A 4990-nucleotide genomic window follows, 5' to 3' on the forward strand; every position below is an offset into this window, starting at 1 on the left:
TAGCTACAACTCATATTCGCAATCTAATACAATCTTCTAAAGGCCACATCACGTGCACGAGTAACGGATCCTTTAGCTAGTAGCTATTCTTCTGCTTCTAGATCAACTCATGTGATCCTTATCATGTACAGGCTTGGGTCTTGGTCATTCATGGGCCATTTTTGTAACATTCGATTTTTATTATATAGGTGGAAAAGTTAGAGAATTGATTTGCCTATCTATCTTTTCAGTCAACCATCCATTTAAAACTCCAGAGTTAAGCGTACTTGGGCTGGAGTAGTGGTGATTGCAGGGTCAGTAAACGTGATTTCGAACCTCCTAAGAATTTATGGATCTGTCAGAGAAATTTGTTTATTACGCTAAAGGACATCCGTTAGCTTTTAACTTGTTAGGTTCAGGTCTACGTCACAAGGAAAAAACATTCTAGAAACAGAAACGGGAGAGGTTAAGGGTAGTGCCAGACAAGGAGATTCAGAAAGTGCTAAAAGTGAGTTATGACGCATTAGATGATGAACAGAAGAGATATTTTTGGACATAGCATGCTTTTTCAGGTCGGAGAAATCAAATTTCATTTCGAGCATCCTGAAGTCAGATCGTGTCGATGCTGCATCTGTGATGAGGGATCTTGAAGACAAGTGTTTCTTAAATGTTTCTTATAATCGGCTTGAGATGCATGATCTATAGTATACAATGGGTAAGGAAATTGGATATGAATCATCTGTAGAAAGGGAAGGAAAACGTCCTATAGGTTGTGGAACCACAAATATATTCGCCATGTGCTGGATGAGAGCACGGTGAGTCACTTGCTCCTTAATTGATTTTTCTCAGTTGATGTAGTTCTCCTAGTATTCTGTTTTGTTAGCTGTTCCTTCATCCTTTGATCCTTCTAGGGAACTGGTTGTGTTAGAGGCATTTTCTTGAACATGTCTAAAGTCGAAAGGATCAAGCTAAGTCCTGATGTTTTCATGAAGATGTCGAATCTCAAATTCCTGAAATTCCACTATTCTCATTGTTCCCAGTGGTGTGATAACAAGCATAAAATTCAGTTCTCTGAAGACCTTGATCATTTTCCGGACGAGCTTGTGTATCTTCACTGGCAGGGGTACCCTTACGAGTACCTGCCATCAGAATTTAATCCAGAGGAACTTGTTGATCTCAGTCTCCGTCATAGCTACATCAAACAACTGTGGGAAGATGAGAAGGTACATTCTCCTCAGATATATATAATTTTATTTATCTTAAAAAGATTATTCTTTTGTTTTTCTCCTTACTAATTATTATAACCATCATCTAGGTGCCACAGAATACAGAAAAATTAAGATGGGTTGACCTCAGTCAGTCACAAGGCTTGCTGAATCTATCAGGTATGTCGAGGGCCAAAAATCTTGAAAGATTGGATCTCGAAGGCTGTAAGAGTTTGGTTTTGTTGGGCTCATCAATCGAACAGATGAACAAACTAATTTACCTGAACCTCAGAGAGTGCACTAGCCTTGAGAGTCTTCCGGAGGTAATCAATTTGAAGTCTCTAAAGACTCTGATCCTCAGTGGCTGCTCAAACCTTCAGGAGATTCGAATCATATCAGAAAATATTGAGTCCCTTTACTTAGACGGCTCAACCATAGAACGCGTTGTTGAACGCATTGAGAGTCTTCGCAACATTATTTTGCTGAATCTCAAGAATTGTTGAAGGTTGAAGTGTCTTCCCAACGATCTTTACTAGCTGAAATCTCTTCAGGAACTGATTCTCTTTGGCTGCTCAGCTCTGGAGAGTCTTCCACCCATCAAAGAGGAGATGGGATGCTTAGAGATTTTGCTTATGGATGGAACTTCCATCAAACAGACACCTGAAACGATTTTTTTGAGTAACCTGAAGGTGTTTTCGTTCTGTGGATCTAGCATCGAAGATTCCACAGAGTTGGCGTTGTTGCCTTTCTCAGGCAACTCTTGTCTTTCGGACCTCTATCTGACGAATTGCAATATCTACAAATTGCCGGACAACTTTAGTTCCTTACACTCGTTGAGGTCTCTATGCTTAAGCAGAAACAACATTGAGACTCTACCTGAGAGCATCGAGAAACTTCATTGTCTGTTGTTTCTTGACTTAAAACATTGCCGCAGGCTCAATTCTCTCCCGGTGCTTCCACCTAATATACAGTGTGTAGATGCTCATGGGTGTGTTTCTCTGGAAAAAGTTGCAAAACCAGTGACAGTTCCCCTAGTAACTGAGAGGATGCATACTACTTTCATTTTTACGGATTGCTTCAAACTGAACAGAGCTGAACAAGAAGCTATTGTAGCTCAGGCCCAACTCAAGAGTCAGCTACTGGCAAGGACATCTCTTCAACATAATCATAAGGTCTGTCTTCATTTTATTCTCTTGTTCCGGTGATATCCTTATCATACGCTCATGCTTAAATGGTTTTCTTCGTAACCCTCCACTTCAGGGACTAGTTCTGGATCCTCTGGTTGCCGTTTGCTTCCCAGGAAGTGACATACCCTCATGGTTCTGCCATCAGAGTATGGGATCTTCGATTGAAACCAACCTCCTTCCTCACTGGTGCAACAATAAATTTATTGGAGCTTCCCTAGGTGTTGTTGTCACCTTCAAGGATCACGAAGGTCGTCATGCAAACCGTTTATCTGTAAGGTGCAAGTGCAGATTTCAAAATCGAAACGGTCAGTCAATCAGATTTAGTTTCTGTCTTGGGGTATGGAACGAGTCATGTGGATCATCTTGCCATGAACCACGGAAACTTGGATCTGACCATGTGTTTATTAGCTTTAACAACTGTAATGTGCCAGTCTTCCAATGGAATGAAGAGAGTAACGACGGTAATAGATGTCGTCCCACTAGTGCCTCATTTGAATTCTACCTTACTGATGGCACTGAAAGGAAGCTAGAAAGGTGCAAGGTGACAAGGTGTGGGATGAGTTTGCTATATGCTCCAGATGAGAATGACCGTGGGTTCCAGGGAACTCGGGTTACAGATACTGTTGAGCGTACATCGAGTGAAGCTTTTGTACCCATAAGAGGTCGGTCACACTCGCAAGTTGGAGAAAGAAGGAATGGTAGAATGAGAGATGAAATCCCCTTATGAGTGTTTACTCCAAGACTGGAGGTTCTTGGTCTTGAGACCAACGAAAGGTAGTAGAATGCTGCTTACTGGAATTCTATTTTTTTTTTCTTTTTTGTTTCTCTAATAGCTTTCATAAGTATATGTTATCATGTTAAAACACAATTTACCATTGAATTAGGAACTTGAAGACGTTGCATTACTTTTCAGACCCTTTGGATTTTCAAAGAAGAGCTCTATCTACTATCTGGCTAAAGTTTGACGTCAAGCTTTTCCTTGGATCTGATTGTTATTTGAGGATGATTGATGAGGTCGTCACTTTACTGCAACTTTGTTCTGCTTCCAAAATACAAAACAGAGTATGGTTCTCTATCTCTGTTTCTCCCTTTACATGGCATGCATGTTCAGTTGCTTGAGCTTGGTGGAACCACAGCCATTGGTCTACAAAGTTCCATGTTTTGATAAGGTGTTTGCATAAAAATGTATGTGCTCACTGCTCAGTGTTGAAGGAAGTATGAAGAAAGTCGCGAGATAAGTCCACATTGTCGAGCCATTATTTGTTTGTTCTGTGGTTGATTAAAGAAACTTGTATGTTTGATGATTGTTGGTATATGTAATTTGTGGTATAGAGATGATTGTTGTTTGAAGCATAAGGAATGAGTGCTTGTTAGCTACTAAGTTATCTGTATTCATTCTATGACATTAGACTCATGGATTTGGCTTGCCACGAAAGTGTGGATGTTTAGTTGCATGCTGAAATCTCCAGCTCTTTCTTTGCAAACTCTGTTTCTTCTCCCAAGTTCCATACTAAATCTTTTTTAGTTCGATTCTTGAATCTTGATTGGTTCAGTATTGACGTAGATATGCTTGACTGCGTTGTTTTGGTAGTAGAAAAGAGTGGTCGTACTTAGAAAGCTTTACAGATTGCTATGTTATGGTTTGACTTTTAGGTTGTCTACTAGACCAAAGTGTTTACGAATTTGTCGATCAGACGAGGTATCTTTGAAGAGCTTAAAGCTACTAGAAGATTCACGGCTAAATGAGCCAGTCACTAGAAACTATAGAAGCTAGTATCATTCTAGTTGCTAAATCATGTTCTAATCTTCATGCATCTTTCTTTTTAACATTACTTAGCTATGATAAACACACACAAAAATGCTTTATTTCAGAGCTTTCTTGTATCAACTTTGTTAGCCTATCCGTATTCTAAGTATACCCTCGTCCAAATTAGCATACCACAAGGATTCGTCCACCGTAGAAAAAAAATAAGTTTGCATCCCACCTCATGTGATGGTTTTGCTATATATAAGGCTCTGACATGTGATAAGAAGGTGTTGCAGAGAAAGAGGGAGAGGGATCGGATGGGCATAATCAAGAGTTGCTTTTCCTTCATGGTTGTGTATAGGTCTTCCGGTGATTCTCTATCGAGACATTCAGGCTTAGAATAGTAAGTTATTTGAGATCAGTAAAGATGCTTCTATGTAAACCTCTTCTAAATCCATGTGTAAGAAGGCATTACTAGATTTGGACTCGTGCTCATATAGAATATTTTTGTACATGAATATTATTAAATTATTGTTGGATTGTTATTTGAATTGAATGCGGTTTTGTTTCTTATTATATACTAGTTTTAGATTTGGTAAATGTATAGTTACATTCGCTTTTTTAAATGTATTATAAATACAAATATAATTCACTTCTTTTAGATTTGGCGAATGAAACAATTTCACGTGAATTTGCCAACCGATTTTAAAAGGTTTGACATTTTTAAAAAGAGACTTATTTTTCTAGTTAGACATGTTTTTTTGTGAATTGCGGATGGATATAGAGTAATAGGAAAAGTATCTATAGAAGGGTCTTAGGAATCTAGGTTAATATATTCAAAAGAAACATAGACCTAGGTAAAAAGTGTAGAT

The 4990-nt window shown here is 38.8% G+C and overlaps 1 pseudogene; it reads left to right on the forward strand.

Moving 5' to 3' along the window:
* Positions 1-282: 282 nt before the first annotated feature.
* LOC125594657 lies at positions 283-3873 on the forward strand (annotated as a pseudogene).
* The last annotated feature ends 1117 nt before the right edge of the window (positions 3874-4990 follow it).

Source organism: Brassica napus (assembly GCF_020379485.1).
Source record: "Brassica napus cultivar Da-Ae chromosome C3 unlocalized genomic scaffold, Da-Ae chrC03_Random_2, whole genome shotgun sequence".
Taxonomy (NCBI): Eukaryota; Viridiplantae; Streptophyta; class Magnoliopsida; order Brassicales; family Brassicaceae; genus Brassica; species Brassica napus.